General features: G+C 40.4%; 3 non-coding genes across 3 annotated transcripts; 1 reads left to right on the forward strand and 2 right to left on the reverse strand.

The window, feature by feature from the left end:
- The first annotated feature begins 622 nt into the window (after window positions 1-622).
- TRNAA-AGC lies at window positions 623-695 on the forward strand. The gene has a single exon. It is a non-coding gene; the product is annotated as a tRNA-Ala (tRNA).
- Window positions 696-8,914: 8,219 nt separating this feature from the next.
- Window positions 8,915-8,988, reverse strand: TRNAI-GAU. Its single transcript has one exon. It is a non-coding gene; the product is annotated as a tRNA-Ile (tRNA).
- Window positions 8,989-11,463: 2,475 nt separating this feature from the next.
- Window positions 11,464-11,536, reverse strand: TRNAA-AGC. Its single transcript has one exon. It is a non-coding gene; the product is annotated as a tRNA-Ala (tRNA).
- Window positions 11,537-12,070: the final 534 nt, after the last annotated feature.

A 12,070-nucleotide genomic window follows, 5' to 3' on the forward strand; every position in this document is an offset into this window, starting at 1 on the left:
CTTCCCTTCCTTCTGTTCTCCAAGGTAGTATTGTTATGTAACTTCTACACGACACACCTTAGCAACAGTGGAACACACATCTCAGATGTAAGAAACAGAAGCACTCGCCCAGGAGTTTCCGTAGTGTAGTGGTCATCACGCTGGCCTTCTGCCCAAGAGGTCCTCATTCGAAAATAGCACGAGCTTTTTGCCTTCCAGAAACCACCCCTCTCTCGCACCCCCAGCCCCAGTTCCCACCTCCTCCTAGGTGGTCCCAGCTACGAGGAACAAGTGATAATCCCCACCCCCTTCTTTAAATAAAATCATTTAATCATCCTGCGATAACTGTACCACATTAGCTGGGCAGTTCCAGGTGGATCCTCCTAAGTTGGAACATCCTTTCTTATGTTGCGGAATATCCAAAACTTGAAAAGTTGGCGGCGCCAGAGTTTTCCCATTGCGATGTTCTCCTTGTTACCTCTTCTCCTCCTTCCCTCGCAGAGGACGGGTAGCCACCGCGCTCTGGCCCTGGGCAGTCAAGAAGAAGATCCGCTCTTAGTTGAGCCCTGGTTTCACGCTACAAATCTTAAAATATGCGATGGTTTTGGTGTCCCACGAGGGATAAAAAGAGTCGGAGTCAGCTGGGGAATTAGCTCAAGTGGTAGAGCGCTCGCTTAGCATGCGAGAGGTAGTGGGATCGATGCCCACATTCTCCAGCCAACTTTTTTCGCACTATTTGAATCTCGGCTCTCCAAGCGTCAGCGAGAACCCTTCGACCTCTCGGAAAAAACGAGAGAATACACACCGAACGCGGTGGTAATTTGGACGCTAATGGTTCGTGACGTATGGGCATAAACAGTACAGGGCTGCCGATGGCTCTACTGGCATTCGGCGTAGTATAGATCCACCAATTTATAATTTGTTTTCTCTTTCTTCCAGCACTAGTGATACCAAGCGACATATCCAGTTGCTCTTTCTCTCACTTTCCTCCTGCAGCTTCGTCCTGAAAGAGGCACGGTCCTGAAAATTACAGGGCATAGCTACCTGGGTAGACAAAGCCCCAGCTTTCTGGTCAGGGGAGTCCCAAGTCACCAGAACCTACCGAGAAAGACACTGTGGAAAGCAAACCCAGGAAGTTGTTTGTGAACTCCTGTGAAGAAGTGGCTCTGGTCCTAAACGACTTACCTAAAAAGAGCTTGAGACCTGAACTAAGTGGTAGCCCGCTCCCCAGTGCACACATTGGCCACATCCGGAGATCTCCAAACATTATAGCTTTGTAAAGGCTTTGAAAATGGTATCGACTTTGAAATCACAACCCACAGAAGGCTGGTCCCTACTTGGAACCAGTCAAGTGCCTACAAAAACAAAAACAGCAATATTACCCCTAAGATTTCAGCGAGACACAGAGTGTCATCACACAGTACAAAAATGTTCGGGTTACAATCCGAGATTATTCAGCACGTGAGGAACAAGTGAAATCTGAATTCATTCGGGAAAGAGAATCCACGGATAACAATACTGAGATGACACAGATGTTGGAATCACCTGACAAACACTTTAAAGCACTTATTACAACAATGCTCCAGAAATTAGGGGCTAACACCCTTGAAGTGAATGGAAAGTTAGAATGTCTTAGCAAATAACTGGAAATATAAACCAGATTGAACAAGTTCAGCAAACCTCAAGCAGGATAAACTCAAAGAAATCAATACGCACACACATCACAATCGAACTACTGAAAACTAAGGGGAAAAAATCGTCAACGCTGCCAAAGAAAATGAATGAGAAACTACAATTTGTATAATTGTTGCTTTCTCGTGAGAAACCATACGGGACAGAAAGAAATGTCATAACGTTTATTAAATGCTGAAAGAAAAGACCTGTAAACCCAGAATGCTATATACAGCAAAAATATCTTTCAGACATAAAGGTGAATAAATACATTATAATTTGAAGGTAAAGTGAGAGAATTCATTGCTAACAATACTGGTAGAAAAGAATTAGCAGGCCGGGTGCGGTGGCTCACGCCTGTAATCCTAGCACTCTGGGAGGCCGAGGAGGGAGGATTGTTTGAGCTCAGGAGTTTGAGACTAGCTTGAGCAAGAGACCCCGTCTCTACTAAAAATAGAAAGAAATTAGCCGAACAACTAAAAATATATAGAAAAAAATTAGCCAGGCATGGTGACACATGCCTGTAGTCCCAGCTACTCGGGAGGCTGAGGCAGAAGGATAGCTTGAGCCCAGGAGTTTGAGGTTGCTGTGAGCTAGGCTGACGCCACGGCACCGCACTGTAGCTGGGGCAACAGAGCGAGACTGTGTCTCAAAAAAAAGAAAAGAAAAGAAAAGAAAAGAATTAGCAATTATTTTGATAAGAAAAATGATACCAGAAGGAAACTTAGAACATCACCAGTGAGGGATCAATAGCAGAAACAGGAAATACCTGGAGAAACATAACAGGCTATTATTGTTTTGGTTTTTTTTTTTTGAGTTCTTTAAAGTATGTTTGATTTTTGGAAGCAAATATTGTAACATTGATAGAGTTTTCATTTTATCTAGAGGTACTACATAGATAACATAAAGGGGTTAGGGTAAAGGGACTTAATGGTGATGAAGTTTCTATATTCAACTTGAATGGTAAGATACTGATTCCAAGTATACTGTGAAAAGTTATATATGTATACGGTAATTCCTGAGCCATTTACTAACCATGTTTGTGTAAGCCAAAATAAGATAGGAAGAGGAACATAAAAGACTAAAAGACAAAGGGAGCAAACCATGAATAAATTATTAAATAGTAGGTCTATTTAAAAACATTGATAATAACACTAAATGTAAATGATCTAAACATATCAATTAAAAACCAGGGATTGTCAAATTTATTAAAAATAAATATGCTGACTATAAGAAACACTTTCAATATACTTATATATGAGATTAAAAGTTATATAAGTGGTTGAAAGTAAAGACCGGGGAAAGATACATCATGCAAGCATTAATCTATGAAAGTTGAGGTAGTTATGTTAAAACCAGACAAAGTAGATCTCAAAGCAGAGAAAATCTCCATGGATAAAGAGGGATGTTACATAATTACAGGTGTCAATTCACCAGAGAAATGTTGTCCTAAATGTGTATGTGGAAACAGAGCTTTAAAACTCATAAACAAGAGTGGATAAATCAAGAAAAAAAATAGAAAAATCCAGTTATAGTTGCAAATGTCAATGCCATTATCTCAGCAATTGATAGATCTAGTAGACAACAAATCAGAAAATATATTGAAGAACTGAACAACACAATCCACCAATAAATCTAATTGACTTTATTTTAAAAATTACAATTTTGGTAGAAAAATGGGGCCAAAGACTGTGCAATATCATATTATAACTAGGAAAATCAAGAATGGTCAGAGTGTAGAGAGCTACATTATTGAAACAAATATTTTTGAAAGAGTTATTTAGCAGTAAATGCCAGGGAGACTGAAAATGGTGAATTTGGAAGTCTATCATCCCTTGACCATATTTATCCTGCCTTGTCTTGAGGTATGGGGTAGCATAATTCCTTTTCAATTACCTAAGCCTACTAGCACAGAACACCTGGCACAGAACACCTCACCAGTGAATATGTATTGAATGAGTAGAAAGGAATGAATAGATTCAAAAGAGTTATGCAAGAATAATATTCAGTATTTGGCAAATCATTCTATGTAGTGTTTGCAGGAGGAGGTTGAGTCAAAGTTGACTTGGAAGTCTAAGCACAAAAGGTAGGAAATGAGGAGGTTGGGAATTAAATGTCTGGTGTATGAATAAATGGGCTGCTTATGCAGAAGAACAGGCAGAGACATCGTGAGATGGAGCAGAGAAAAAAAAAAAACCTCACATTTTGGAATGTAAAAAATCTGCTTCTCAATTCAAGCTTTGCCACTTAGCAGTTCTGGGACTTTTTACTTAACTTATGGGAACCTCCACTACATCTGGGAAGTGCAGATTACTGCAAAACATAGTCTTATTGCTGGAATTCAATTTGACTTCAATATGTGAAGTAAACTCAAAAAATCTCTTAGTATAATTAATGGCCGGCAAGATTGTAAAACACACACACACACACACACACACACACACACACACACACGTTGTTATTATTATAAGTTCTGTGGTGTTTGTTTTTTTGTTTGTTTGTTTGTTTTGCTTTGTTTTTCTTTTTATTTTTTTGTAGAGGGAATGTCTCCAGTCATGTAGATGCAAGTGGAGATAGAGAGTAAGACAGAGTAGTACGGACAAAAGACACATTGGAGGACTATTTCTTGGCTCATTCATTCACGCAGTTGGTCAGTCCAGTGAACTATGGTTAACTGAGCACCTTCTATGTTTGTTTTCAGCAAAGGAGACCATGGGAGGTGGAAGTAAGAGTGACTAACATTTGTGAAGGAGGGAAAAGCCAGGTCATTGGGCCACATGAGAAAAGAGCAGCCAAAGACAGGTACAAGTGTCAGTCTTATAATCTGAAGGTGCTGAGCTCAAACCTTAGAGAGGATAGCCTTTTGAGGCGCGCGCGCTGTTTCCCTCTCTGCTCTCCCTTCCTCTCCTCTCTCTCTCAAAAGCAAATATTACCACCCTCATCAAATTACATGCCACTTGAGAGGAGTGGGGAGAAACAGGAAGCAAACGAGAAAATTACATAAGTAAGAAGTTATGTGACCAAGTCTATTGTGAGGGAATCATTAGGCAATAAAGGTGTCGGGAGTGTCAAGCTGACACATTCAGCTTTCAGGGAAAGAGTCAAGGAGGTTGTCACCTGGGAGACATCATTTAGCTTCCTCTTCCTCCAGTCATCTTGCTGGGCCTTTTGTGTCCAGAGTTTCTATTCTAACACAATCATGAGAGTAATTTTTACCTGTCAAGGCAACTGGGGGCATGAGAGATTTTTGCATGTGAGGCTACTTGACTTGGTTGGATAAATGATGGTACATGACTACTGGGGTGGTAAATCTTTCACATTTCTTCTTTGCGTGCAAAAGAAAGATTGTGGGATTCTCTGGGTGGATTCATAGCACCTGGAGACGAGTCTGAGCAGTAGGAACTGCACAGTAAACATTAGCTACGTTCTGATCACCTTCTCCCTGTGGAATGCTGGCCTCTCACACTGAGCTTTTGTCATATGTTCTCACTAGGGGTTTGACTAGTGAATATGCAGATTGAAGTCAGAACTAGTGTTCTCTTCCTGGATAGTACAGACTTCCCTCTAAGATTTCCCATAGTCCCTGGGTGAGGAAAGAGTCCTAAACTAGCTTGAAAAATTAGTGTTCTTTGGGAAAAGCAGGAAGCTTTGCCAAGGAACCCCATAATCTGAGAATATCGCACGGTCTCAGTACAGAGATGAGTGCCCAGGAGGTCGAGATGGTTAAGCAGGCAATCTGATAAGATTGGATGGTCCATGGTGGAGAGGAACAACCTGTGAATTCGTGAGTTTCACCCCACAATTTGAATGAACCAGAGTTGATACTTACTGCCCTTAGGAAGGACAGGAAAAAAGGAAACATTTTTTTTTCCAGGAATGGAAAAAAGCCTTTTCCCATTATTTTAGAATAAATTTGCACAGATAAGTAGTATTTTTATTCAACATTGTGCTAAATGTTCTAACCAGGGCAATAAAGTTAAATAAAAGACATCTGGATTGGAATGGAAGAAGTAAAACTATCTATTTTGCAGATGACATGATCATGTACATAGAAAATTCTAAGAGATCCACTAAAAATGCTTAGATCTAATAAGTGAGTTCAGCGAGGTTGCAGGCTAGAAGAGTGATATAAATATATCAATTGTATGTCTCTATACTAGCAATATACAATCTGAAAATAAAATTAAGAAAGCAATTTTGTTTATTCTTTATTTAAAAGAATAAAATTCTTTGAAATATATTTAGAAAAATGCACAGAACTTATACTCTTACAACTACATATAATTATTAAAAGAAATAGAAGATCCAAAAATTTGGAAAACATGTCATGATCAATACCCCCCAAATTTATCTATACATTAATGTAATTCCTATCAAAACTCCAGCTGGCATTTATTTATTTATTTATTTGAAATTGAGAAGCTGATCCTGGAATTCATGTAAAAGTGCAAGGGATTTAGGACAGCCAAAACAATCCTGAAAAAGAACAAAATTAGAGGATGCACATTTCCAAATTTAAAACTTATAATAAAACAACAGTCATCATGACAATATTGTACTGACATCAGAATAGACATATAGATCAATGGAATAGAATCAAGAGCCCAGAAACAAACTTTTACATGTACAGCTAATTGATTCTGAAAAGGCTGCCAAGTCACTTCAATTTGGAAAGAATACTCTTCGACAAATGATGCTGATACAACTGGAAATCTACATACAAAAAATGAAGTTGGACTCCTTCTTCACATTTCATACAAAAATTAACTCAAAATTGATTAACAACTTAAGTGTAAGAGCTAAAACTATATAACTTTAAGAGGAAAATATAGGAGTAAACCTTCTAAGAATAAAAGCTCTTTTTTTTCATGGCATTTTGAAACCATTACAGTTGGCCCTTGGTATCTGTAGGGTCCACGTTCATGGATTCAACCAACTGCAGATCGAGAATATCAGAAAAAAATGCATCTGTACTGGACATGCACAGATATTTTTCCTTGTCATTATTCCCTAAATAATACACTATCACAACTGTTTACTTAGCCTTTATATTGTAGTAGGTATTATAAGTAATCTAGTGATGATTTGAAATATACAGGAGGATGTGTATAGGTTATATGCAAATACTATGCCATTTTATTTAAGAGCCTTGAGCATCTGCGAACTTGAGTATCCAAGGGGGTCCTGGAGCCAATCCTCCATGGATACTGAGGAACAACTATATATCATTATCTAATATTAATGTCATTTTTGCTCGTATCACTACAACTCAGTTAGAGTTGTAGTTCAAGTTATTTCTATGATTCGTGGATTGGGAAGACTAGTTATAGCCTCAAGTACATTGCTGAAATGAGTAGAGAAATTCACTAAATAATTTTTCTTTTATTTCCTGGATGGGGATAGAATACGATATAGCAGATACCGTTTGCTATTTACCCAACAACAATTTAGATATAACACCATTCCTTCCATTCTCTTTTTCTAATATAGAAAGGACTTCTTTTAGCACTTGAACTTCTTTCCATAACAATCTTCTGCAAAGGAGGTGGATTCCAACTTCAGAGCCAAGAGTTATATCTAGTTGTTCCAATTCTCTTGCAAGTGATTAGTTTAGGCAAGGGCACATAACACAGATGTGGCCAATGAGATGCAAGAGTAAATCTCAGGGCAAGCATTTAAGAAATATTTTCCTCAATAGTATAAATTCTCTCTCTCTCTTACACACACACACACACACACACACACACACACACAAACACACACACATACACGGTTTCCATTTCTCTGCCTCTGGACTTTGCCTTGAGACTGTGAGACCAGGAATTACTACAGGGAAGCAGCTGAAGTATAAGGTCCATGTGTTGACGGTAGAGCCAGTGACTTAACCAACTCTAGCTTTTCTTCCCTATGTAATTATTGTTGGGTGCAAGCATAAATCCCATTTATTTTCAACAGAAAATATCACTATTCTGTATATATATGTCTACTCATAGCTAAAGACTTCATAAATAGTAGTTTTGCAAACATTAATTCTAAATTATTTTGTCATTTGGATTTTGAAAATCTGAAAACCAATCACTTTAACTGTGCAGAAAATAGGGTTTGAGATGTACTTGGCTTACTGTTTTATTCACTATAAATCAGTGGAGTGGAAGTGCCGGTCATTTAAGAGGGCTCTCTCTTATCTCTCAGCCCCAGTGAAGTTCAGCTTTCAGACTTTCCCTGACTTTGGATCTATTGAGCATCCTGCATCTTTCAGCACCATCCTGATTCTGGGGGCATGTAGAGCCACTCTGAGCCTCAGGGATACGTTCAGAGAAATGGGACCAATCACCATATATTATAGCCTACTACTCATCTGACCTAAATACACTGTGTTGAGATAGTATGGATTCTACAGACCTATGAAGTCCCTTTGGAGCAAAAGACACACTCTTTCCTTCATGGCTGCATACATATCTCTCACTCTTCATTCATTCATGCAGACTTTTAAAAGTACTTAGCACTCACTAAACAATAAGCATCCTTCCCCTAAGGAGCTTATAGTCTCATGAGGAAGATGCCCAAAGAACAGATATTCAGAGCCTGGTAAATGCCACAAAACAGATGTGTACCTGGATCTCTGGGAGTGCTGGGAAGGAACACAAGTCAACCTCAGAAAACCAGGAGAGGTTTCAGGGAAGATGTCTCCCAGAAGATGGTTTTGTGTCTAACAAAGCATTTGGACAAGCATAGAGTAGGTGGAAGGCCCAGCGTTCTGTGTGGGACATTTCCTTAAGCCCAGTGTCTCTGAGAGTCAAATGTAGGAAGTGAAAATAAAGGAAATAGAAACGAAGAATGGAGCAGAGGCAAGGGCTGGAGTTGTACTTGAGAGACCCTGTACATGCCAAGGACAACTCTGTGGGAAGTAAGCGGATGTATAGTTAGTAAAGCCTACGTTAGGAATTAGTCATGGCTGAGAAAGATTTAGACACCTTGGAAAATGTAAAAGGATGAAAAGCCCCAGGTCCATATTTCTGTGCTTTCACTTGTTTTTCATATTACCCCTGGGTTTCAATTTACTTCTGGAATGTCAGCTCTTTTTAATATTTGCTCTTGCCAGGACAGTAAACAGCAAAAACAAACCTACAGTAAACTGCACTATATCCCTTCAAAACTACTGGCTACACATGAATTCGCATTCTCATTTTCTTTTTTTTTTCTTCAGTCACAGCACTTGTGTTATAAATAGCTGTCGAAAATGCATTAGAAAGATACCCATATTTGGCCTGTACGGGGATCGAACCCGCGACCTCGGCGTTATCAGCACCACACTCTAACCAACTAAGCTAACCGGCCAGCATGGGTATTAGTATTCCCTATTTCTTACTAGATATTTCAAAGAGACAGTTATTCCAGCCACCAAGGAAAGTTTTCTGAAGTTTATCTTGGAGCTGGGAAGAAGCTACGATCCTCAGTAACTTGTTTATGACTCTGGATGATTTTGTTCTAGCTCAAAATTTTAGCAAAAATAAAATTCTGCGGAAGGAAAATCCAAATGCAACCTGCTTCGATGTTTCATGACGCAGAGTTTCCATGGCCACCTTATTTAAAATACAACCCCACCACCCTCCACACCTCCTCTGGCCCGCCTTTATCCCTCCTTTCTACTTTGCTTTCATAGCTACTGAGCGACCCTCAGAGACATTGACGGAAAACGGAATTACCACCACTTACTCTCCGTGGGCTGCCAAGGCAGATATAAGTAGCCCACCCAGGCTCCTGCTTCTAGCACAGTCCCCACTAGCACAGTCCCCACTGTGTTCGCCATTTTTCCCCCAAAGTGAATATTTGATTCCTCCGCCAACCCCATTTTTACCAAACTCAGGAAAGCGCTCCCATATTTCTATTTGAAAAAGACACTTTAGATAAATGCGTTCCATTGCAGTCTTTGCTCTAGCATTTCATTTGTTCTTCTTTATGAAATGTGTTAAATCGATTGACATTTTATGCACAGAAATACTCAACTTTGAGGCCACGACTAATACCTTAGAGACAGATTAGCTGGGTCTCACGAGGTTAACGTATTCTGTTCCAAAGAGAACTAATTTCTCTGCCTATTTCCGCCTTGCTGGCCACTTCCCCAGTAGAGAAATTGCCATTCCTCGAGATTCATTTTCGGAAGTTCGTTGGATCCCTGGTAATGGGGTCCGCAAGATAACAGCGTCCGCAAAGCGGCTGAATTCCTAGGAACACCCACAGTACCCAGGGACTAATATAATAAATAGCTCAGTAGATACATATGGAATAATTGAATAAATAAAAAACGTCTCAACTCACTGCCTTGATTTATTATAGATAGTCAATAATAAATGGTCTGCCTGGACCATTTTGGTAACGTTCTGTTTCTTCCGGATTTTGAACCAGACTCTCACGTCTCTCATATCCATCTTTCACGAGGCTGGCCTGACTTTTCGTCTCACTTTTGAAATTCTATCCACTGACTCCTTTATGCAAATTAACCCTTATTAATCCTCCTTCACGCTATATTGCTCCCCTCTTCTGCGCTTTTCATAGGCGGAAAATGCCATGGGTGAGGCAGATGGGTCTCCTCCTCCTGAGAGCTTAATAGTGGGCATAGCCTTGAATGGAGACAAAAAGAAAAAAGAAGGTGGAGAAACAATGTTATTTTTCTATTTGTCCCTAAGGCTGTGTTCATTTGAAAAGATAACCCTTTCTCTCTGTCGTTCAAATTATCTAGGTATTATTGTTTTATTTTCAAGTTCACTGACTTTTTCCTCATTCATCTCCATTGTGCAAGCGAGACCATTCAATAAAGTTTTTTCCCCCCTAACAGTTCCGGTTAATGCATTTTTTAAGTTTAAAATTCCTGTTTATATCTTCCAGCTATTTGCTAAGACATTCTAACTTTCCATTCACTTCAAGGGTGTTAGCCCCTAATTTCTGGAGCATTGTTGTAATAACTGCTTTAAAGTGTTTGTCAGGTGATTCCAACATCTGTGTCATCTCAGTATTGTTATCCGTGGATTCTCTTTCCCGAATGAATTCAGATTTCACTTGTTCCTCACGTGCTGAATAATCTCGGATTGTAACCCGAACATTTTTGTACTGTGTGATGACACTCTGTGTCTCGCTGAAATCTTAGGGATAATATTGCTGTTTTTGTTTTTGTAGGCACTTGACTGGTTCCAAGTAGGGACCAGCCTTCTGTGGGTTGTGATTTCAAAGTCGATACCATTTTCAAAGCCTTTACAAAGCTATAATGTTTGGAGATCTCCGGATGTGGCCAATGTGTGCACTGGGGAGCGGGCTACCACTTAGTTCAGGTCTCAAGCTCTTTTTAGGTAAGTCGTTTAGGACCAGAGCCACTTCTTCACAGGAGTTCACAAACAACTTCCTGGGTTTGCTTTCCACAGTGTCTTTCTCGGTAGGTTCTGGTGACTTGGGACTCCCCTGACCAGAAAGCTGGGGCTTTGTCTACCCAGGTAGCTATGCCCTGTAATTTTCAGGACCGTGCCTCTTTCAGGACGAAGCTGCAGGAGGAAAGTGAGAGAAAGAGCAACTGGATATGTCGCTTGGTATCACTAGTGCTGGAAGAAAGAGAAAACAAATTATAAATTGGTGGATCTATACTACGCCGAATGCCAGTAGAGCCATCGGCAGCCCTGTACTGTTTATGCCCATACGTCACGAACCATTAGCGTCCAAATTACCACCGCGTTCGGTGTGTATTCTCTCGTTTTTTCCGAGAGGTCGAAGGGTTCTCGCTGACGCTTGGAGAGCCGAGATTCAAATAGTGCAAAAAAAGTTGGCTGGAGAATGTGGGCATCGATCCCACTACCTCTCGCATGCTAAGCGAGCGCTCTACCACTTGAGCTAATTCCCCAGCTGACTCCGACTCTTTTTATCCCTCGTGGGACACCAAAACCATCGCATATTTTAAGATTTGTAGCGTGAAACCAGGGCTCAACTAAGAGCGGATCTTCTTCTTGACTGCCCAGGGCCAGAGCGCGGTGGCTACCCGTCCTCTGCGAGGAAAGGAGGAGAAGAGGTAACAAGGAGAACATCGCAATGGGAAAACTCTGGCGCCGCCAACTTTTCAAGTTTTGGATATTCCGCAACATAAGAAAGGATGTTCCAACTTAGGAGGATCCACCTGGAACTGCCCAGCTAATGTGGTACAGATATCGCAGGATGATTAAATGATTTTATTTAAAGAAGGGGGTGGGGATTATCACTTGTTCCTCGTAGCTGGGACCACCTAGGAGGAGGTGGGAACTGGGGCTGGGGGTGCGAGAGAGGGGTGGTTTCTGGAAGGCAAAAAGCTCGTGCTATTTTCGAATGAGGACCTCTTGGGCAGAAGGCCAGCGTGATGACCACTACACTACGGAAACTCCTGGGCGAGTGCTTCTGTTTCTTA

The sequence above is a fragment of the Propithecus coquereli genome, unplaced genomic scaffold, assembly GCF_000956105.1.
Source record: "Propithecus coquereli isolate 6110/MARCELLA unplaced genomic scaffold, Pcoq_1.0 Scaffold131, whole genome shotgun sequence".
NCBI lineage: Eukaryota > Metazoa > Chordata > Mammalia > Primates > Indriidae > Propithecus > Propithecus coquereli.